The following is an 8,332-nucleotide window of genomic DNA, read 5'->3' as shown; positions in this document are numbered from 1 at the left end:
AGACATGTCATTGAAATTCCATCAAGTTGTTAGCATTATTAAATAAGAATGTTGCAATGCCCCCTCTTCCCCTAGTCTTGAGTTATTCCTGTAGATCGTAATTTCTGATTCTACAGCAACCACCGTCGGCTTGCCACAGAGCGGGCACCTGTTGTCACGCTCGGACTTTATGACGGTCAGCCGATGAGGCCCCATTGGAGCTATGAAATTCTTTTACAATTACGACTACAGCCCAGGACGATCGTCGGCAAGTGGGCAGCAGCGTTGTCACACTGCGGGGTGGAAATGTTGCGAGGAATTGTTGACTCAGCCATGCGTGCCACTTGACCAGGAATTTTTCAACTCGCGGATTTCCGTAATGCGAGGCGTGCAGGAATGCATCGGTCGTGCTGCCAGCCAGATGAATGTTTTAATGTGGAGGCCGATCCCATGCCAGCCAGTACGGGGGGGATTGGTTCTCAAGCCAAGGTTTTTTTTGTTTTACCGCCGCTTGTCCAGTCGTGGCTGCCTCCATTGAAACGTTAAGATGTCCTAAGTGTCAGCTACCCACATCGCCATGCAAACGAACTCGGTAAAATACTTCATCCATTCTCATTAGTTGTTCATCATTTAAATGCACACTGCAAAGTTCAAGATTATTCTAACATATGCCTCGGCAACAAGCCGGTGTAACGAAGTCGACAATGTGACCCAACTTCTGAGCGGGAAAAATAAACAAATAAACCATTACAACTTCGTAATGGGTAACGTGAATATTAAATTAGGTAAAAGGAGCAGAGATGAGTGGGTGTGAATGGTGATAGGTTTGGTGAGGAGAGGAGAACGCCTCTTACGGTTGATATCCCACCCCCGTACCTCCGATTAGCACGGCTGGCTCTACGTACGGTGCGAAAGAAGTTCAACGTGAATCCGGGCTAAGGGAGATGGTGTTTACCATCCATGTAAAGGGCCGTGGGGCTCCTTCGAGTGGGAAACACTGACGTGGCGCCACCTGTGGTTGCATTCACTCTGTAGAACAGGGACCCTTGTACAATGACGCAGTCCAATCGATCAATATCGTATGTGCCAATATCGCCCTCAATAAAGTGGGCATCCGTGCACTTTTCAGCAGAACGGCAACGGCACAGGCGCGTAGAGCAACAGGATTGAAATGGGAAGCCCGTCACGCAGTTAAAATAACAACGGCAAAGATCCCCCCCATTGAGCCTTGACAAGACTGTTGGGGCAAGTGCTGTTGGCGAGCAGCAGCAGCAGCGCCTTTGTCTCCCCAGTACTGATGTTTACACGGCACCAAGTACTTATTGAAGGCCGAGTCGACCTAGGGGAGGCCCAGAACCGGTTCATTTAATCGTCACTGGTGTTGGTCGTGGGGGGTATTGAACTGGGATGGCCGGGTTCGTAGCACAGCGCGCTAACCGCAACATACACAAAGATCCCCCGAATAGCCACAACACGCGTTTGGGGCAAGTGCTGCTAGCGAGCACCGATGAAAGCGGGAAGGGCACACGATGCAGGTGGGTGGCCTTTGTCTCCCCAGTGCTGATATTTACAAACAGCACCACTGTGGGTTGAACGACCTCTGCCGAGCCGTCGCCATCGCTGGTGATCTTCGGATGCAACAATCCGCACAGCGCTAGCGCATGAACCGACTGAATCGGCGCCATCTCCTTGGTTGCCTCCGACTAGCACGGCTGGCTGCGTACGGTGCGAAAGAAGTTCAATGTACATACAGGAACACCTCGCACTTTCGTCTGGTTGGGGACCAGAGCGTGGACGAATGTCAAAAACGGACTAATGTCAAAGCAGAGACTTTATTTGGCTTGCACATTTATTTTGGCGCCGGCGAAAAAGGTGCGCGCAAGTAACGGCAGGAAATGTAATCACAGAAATGTGCACAGTAGGAATACTATAATTGTTTTTTTACCCTTTTTATCTGGCAACAAAACTGACACCTTTTTTACAAGGAGTCATGTTTGTATAGACCACAATACATGCAGTCGTAATGCAAACAAAAACATAACTCTGATAATATATGCACTGTCCTCGAAGTTGATTGGTCCACACCCGAGACAGCTTTCCTTTTTTTTCATTACGACTGCAGGTATCGTGGTCTATGCAAACTTGACTCCTTGTAAAAAAGGTGTGAGTTTTGTTGCCAGATAAAAGGGTAAAAAAACAATTATCATATTTTTTCTTCTGGCAAATGAGGTTCCAATGGAGTATGAATACAGTACACGTGTTTTTTTAATCACGAAAATAACTATGAACACTAGTATTTAACTGTTATCACAAAAATAACTATGAATTATTTACCATTAATCACAGAAATAAGTGCAGTCTTAGTGATCTATGAATAAACACAAATATCAGAGATGCTCACCGAACGACTTCGATTCAAAGACTGAACGAAAAAAATGGCGCGGACATCGTGGAAGAGGTTTGGGATGAAATCGAACGAAATTTGAAATGTAATCATTGAAAACGGCCGAAAGAGCGAAGCGACGAAAGTCAAGGTATCGCTGGACATTCTTCTCGAGACGTCACCTGTCCGAATCTACTTTGCACACGCGGGTAAGTGGGCCCCATTTGCGTGACTCCGCATCTTCGACTCGACGTTGAACCAACATTGAGTGTTGACTGGGAATTTCTGCATCAGCGGCGCGTCCAACGTGTCGAAGCGCTACGAATAATGGCCAGTGCTCGAAACGTCGCGAGATGTTAACGACATCGCCTGGTATGCAGGAGGTTATGGGTTCGATCTTGACCCTGATGCCTGCTGTATATTTGGAGTCTGCATGTCTCTCTTTCTGCGGTCTTTTAGATTTTTCTCCGGGTCCTCCGGTTTTTTCCCCTCCACATTTAGAAACATGCGTTTGGAGTAGTTGGCTGCTCTAAATTTCCACATGAGGGGCCGTCCATAAATGACGTCACGCGATTTTGGACAATTTTTGACCCCCCCCCCCCACGTCACACGGCGTCACAAAAAGTGAGACCCCCCCCCCTCGAATATGACGTCACAAAGCTCTGCCCCCACCCCCCAAAACCATGTTTTCATTTTGAAAATAAAACATGCTTCAAATCGCTTTAAACTATTGTCATTGTAGTGCGTATTTAATGTGGCGCTGCACTCTGATGTCGTAGGAGAAAACATTTATTAAAAAGTCTATTTAATTAAGTAGAACGTGTTGTCTATATTTAAAGTTGCGCATTTTGATGTGACGTCACACATCTCAAACCCGTCACACATCGTCACAAATGTCTGACCCCCCCCCCCCCCCAAGGTGCGTGACGTCATTTATGGACGGCCCCTAAGCCACTGAGATGAGCTATCCTTTGGGGCCAGGTCGCTTCTGACGAATGTGTTGAATGTGCTGTTATCTATCCACGCATAAGCACAGCAACGACCAACACCCGGGGCTTCTCTCTGCATGCAGATATGAAACGCGTCCAATCTGTCCACTCGTCAGGGTTTCGTGCAACAGCAAAAATAAACATGTTGCCCGCGTGTGACTGTCTGCCCGAGTAAAGGGTCGAACTCATTCCGCACAAAGTGCTCGACACGAATGAACCACGATACCTCGCTGATCTCGTCAAGAAGCAATAAACCATCAACAACAACTTCGGTCATCCTCGGCGAACCGCACTATCACGTGCGCTTCTGGAGGCGTCTGGGACGCCCCCCCTCCCCCCGCTGTAAATATGAACTTTTAAATCAACAGGCTGGCCCAGATGTCCCGTGACCCCGGTTTAATGCTCTAAACCTCATTTTTCAGGAAGGTTTATTTAAAGCAAATGAATATTCATACTTGTGGGTCACAAGACATCTGGAGCACGCTGTAGATTGTAAAGTCGTTTCTTTTTAACCGCTTTTTGTCCTAAGTTTGTCGTCCTTTCCCCGCTCCTTCGATCACCACGGTTTTCCAATGTACGGTGCGAAAGAAGTTCAACATCCATGCACAAATACATCCCGGCAGTTCTGCTGGCTTCCAACCGTCGTGCGTTCAACCGCGAGCACAAGGCGAGTGGAGGTAACCTCATCACCCCCCCTTCCCCCCTCCCCCCTCCTCCTTCCTCCTCCATAAACTCGACCAATTTACGCGGCGCCTGCACGCGCATTGTGTTGGCGGCCACAAAACCCCAGAATCCGCCTCTCCTCTCAACGTGCGCCCCACGTCCACCACCAAACCACCACCCCCCACCCTCCCACCTCCCTCCCTCCTCCCATTTGCCGCACTAATTAGGGCGGGCGAGGCGCGTTTTGTGATTTTAGATAATAATGCCGCTGAAAGAGCCGAGGACTCTCCAGCATGGTCGAGGTTAAATGCCGGGCCCACCAGCATGACGGCTCTTCAACCCCCACCTTTCGTGGGAACCGCGATGGCAGTTCCATTCATTCAATCGCAGCCTTGCAAAAGTGTGTGTGGCGGAGGGGTTTTTTTTTATACACCAGCGAAGCGGTGATGTTGTTTGATTCCTTAAAAAAAAGTTTTTTTTTTTACATATTTTTTTAATCAGAGTACCTACACAGCGGCCCTTGAAACGATGTGTCGCGGTTCCGATTGAAGTTCCTCTCTGCGGGTTAATCATTAGAGCGAAGGTTTCATGTGGCTGAGTGTTGGAGCTGGGCAGCTGGTGGCTCTGGGCAGAATTGACGTCCTGCTAAGTTCATTATAGAGGGACCTCCTACACAAAACCGCATTGCCCTGCCAAATACTGCGAAACAATGGCCCTCGTTGCGTATGACATCAGCAGATGTTGGGCGTGTGCACCGTTGCCAGTCGTATATTCCGGTCAGAAGTGTCAATGTGGCCTCAAGGAAATGAGCGAGTGGAGAAAGCCATGCTCCATGTCACACTGCCCTCCCTAGACGTATTTATTAGATGCCAAATAAACCCTTTGCAGAATGTTGCTTAAATCGTTAACTGCTTGCTAGAGAATTATAATTCAACTTCATGAGTCGCAATAGCAATGGGTTGTAAACAGACGTGTGCAATATATCATATCAACCACGCATATAATGCGTTGGTTGTTGCTTCCTACACGCAGTTCCTTGCAAAATAAACACAAATCCGATGGAATGTACACTTTTCCACATTGGCTTTCGTCGCATATTATACTAAACTAAATTATTTGTGATTTCACCAGGTAAGGCCCACAGCTATATAGCTCTTTTTCAGAAGCGACCTGGCCGTTCAACGAAGTGGCTTATCACGTGGACATTTATGACCAGCCTCAGACTCGAAAGGCGTGTTTCTCAATGTGGAGGGAAAAAACCGGAGGACCCGGAGAAAAATCCACGCGACCACGGAGACACCATAAACTCCAAATATACAGCAGGCGTCAGGGTCGAGGATCGAACCAACGACTTCCTGCATACCAGGCGAGGTAGTTAACATCAGGCCACCGCGGCCACCTGCATAGCCACTCGGTTACATGTACCCCACGTAACAGAGTGGATACACGTTACTTTGTATTTACGTCTTTGCAGCCCCTGTGCTTGACGCTGCCGAATATTAATTCATGAATGTGTCCCTATGGCTGCCCAGTTGACATACATCCAGAAGAAAATAAATATATACTATTTAAATCTGATTACTTTTGAAAGACATACAGTGCCGTACATGTAATAAGCATGTTTTTAATTAACTCCTGCAACCCATCTACATCTTCATGCTGCAAACGTGAATGCCAAATCCAAGTGTTTTGCAAACGTGATTTTCCACAGCGGAGCGCCGTGGGGATTAACGGACTCACGATCTGACAGCGACTGCCACAAGCTACATTAGGCTTTTCTAAAAACACTCACTCAGTTCCTGGCACACTCCCCCGTGGCACGTGGGAAATGTTTCTCGCGGCTGTGCAGTTTAAAACACCGGCTTGACCAGCGCAGAATGTGGCAACTTACCAGTTGGCTGTAGCTAACGTCGGTCAGACTTAACAAGGAATTCAATGTAAGGAAGGATACGGAGTATGCCTTTCACGGCGGTGTGCAGTTGTAGTTGTAAGCGTGCACGGTGAACGTCGTTGATACTACGCAATCCGTCAGCACAATGTGCATAACGTCGGGGGAAAACTAGCCTCATTTCTGGGAAATGAGTTTTAACTCATTCTGTGTTGGGTATAGCGCCCTTCGCAGTACACATTACAACGAGGTGCTTTACTAATTACAGCAACACAGTAATACACAAGCTATAGAAACGGTAAACAATTATACAGCAAAAAATAAACGGTTAAAACATTCAATACAGAGATCTTCCTCGTAGCAGCGGCTTTTGGCTGGCCATCAAACAAAGACGGTCACCGCATCGCGCGCTTTTAGATGCGCTTCTACGGCCGTCTGGAACGCTCTTGCTTCCGGTATTAGGAAGCCACTGGAGCTAGGCACTTTTTAATATCGATTGAAAAGTAATTCACTTAGAACTCCTTTTTGCGTTTAGTTTGTTCTCCTTCCCCCCGCGCACCTCCGATTAGCACGGTTGTCCACGTACGGTGCGAAAGAAGTTCAACATACGTACATTTAAGTTTGTGTCGTTAGTTATGCTTGTGCGCCACTGTCAACGTAGCAGCAGCAGCATCACCGAACAATGTGTTTCACGTTAAGATTTGCTGTACTGCCTTACCCTGCTAAACCAGGAGATGGCAATGTGAATGCCCACAGACAGAGGGAGCTTCGTGAATGCGCGTGGTGATCCACCCATCCGTGGGCGTACACCAACAGTTTAGGGTAAAAGCACAGGCGGTACGTACGTATTGTGTGTTGAACTTCTTTCGCGCCGTGCGTAGCCAAGCGTGCTAATCGGAGGTGCGGTGGAAGGACAACAAACTAAACACAAAAAGCAGCTATGAATAAATGAGTTTTCAATATTGATGATTTAAAAGTGCATAGTTTCAATGACTTCCTAATATCGGAAGGAAGAGCGTTCCAGACGGCCGCAGAAGCGCATCTGAAAGCGCGCGATGCTGGTGACCGTTTAGTTCGATGGTGACCGGAGTTTTCTTGATGCCTTGCTGACGAGAAATCAGCAAAGTATTGCGATCCGTTCGTGGCAAGCACTTTGTGCGTAATGAATGCGACCCTTACAATGTATTCGTTTGGCAGGCATGCACTGTGTGGATTGTGTCATAAACATATCTCGTGTTGACACTGGCACGTTCATACATGCATTGCCTCGCTTCTTTTATTGCATCAGATGTTAGTCGTATAATGTCCCCACTTCATTTAGCCTCTTTCCCAATGGGCATCGTCGCGTGGACTGTATTTTCAAAACCGAAGCACGTTGTCCAGGTTACTAATGTGGACAGGCAACATCTTTGTACCTTGTGTTTAATGTGTGTGGAACTCTGACACACTCATGAGCACGCGTCACAGTTTATTTGTTTTCATGAGAGGTGCATTATTTATTTATTATAATAATAATAATGTCGAAATAACGAGGCAGTGGTCGATGGGTGTTTAATGAGATTATCTCGTGGATTCGTAAGCGAAGTTCGTGGTTTATTCCTTTATAAAGTTTTATCATGCAATGGTGCTGTTTCATTAGATGCACACAATACATTCCTGCGGAGGGAACTGGTAGGAACGTTGGGTTGCTCGGTCAATGGCCAGGGTCAACGGCGACGTGGTGTATTCCGCAAATATGACCCGACTGTGAGGGCGGGCACAAGCCGGCGTGAGTAGGTTAAACGTTGAGTTTTATAAGGGCACTACGGGGTGACCAGCCCCTCCCCACCCAGCCCCACCCCTCCCACCCCCCATCCAGCCCCACCCTCGCCACCCAGCCCCTCCCCACCCAGCCCCTCCCCACCCTGCCCACCCTTCCCTCCCCACCCAGCCCCACCCTCCCCACCCAGCCCCTCCCCACCCTCCCCTCCCCACTCAGCCCCTCTTTGCACGACGGACGGATGGATACAATAATCCCCTGTGGGCTGGTGTAACCAGGAGGTTCCTACCAGTAATAGGAGTTAATGGCAAGTCAGTTGCAATGTCCACTAAAAAAAAAGCCACGCGAGTTCAAATCCCGATAAGGTGTTGACTAATAATGTGACCCCCCCCCCCCCCTTAGGCGATGGGGGGGAGGGGTCGATTAACGAGTTATCGTCGTTCCGTGAGAAGTCAACAGTTGTGCCCCACACACTGACAGAGCCCTCCCGACAGCAGCGTGGAATGCCTATCGCTGACCGTGGCCCGGCCAGAGAGATAAACACCACCACCTTGCGCTTCTTCGAAATGAACACTGAGAGAATGAACGGGCGAAAGGCACGGTGAGCTCGGATTTGGGCAGGATGCGTCCCCAAGAAGGGATGGACAAAGGTCAAGAGCAATAACGGAGTT

The sequence above is a fragment of the Lampetra planeri genome, chromosome 2, assembly GCF_965212315.1.
Source record: "Lampetra planeri chromosome 2, kcLamPlan1.2.h2, whole genome shotgun sequence".
In the NCBI taxonomy this organism is placed as follows: Eukaryota; Metazoa; Chordata; class Hyperoartia; order Petromyzontiformes; family Petromyzontidae; genus Lampetra; species Lampetra planeri.
This window is presented reverse-complemented; position numbering follows the sequence as displayed.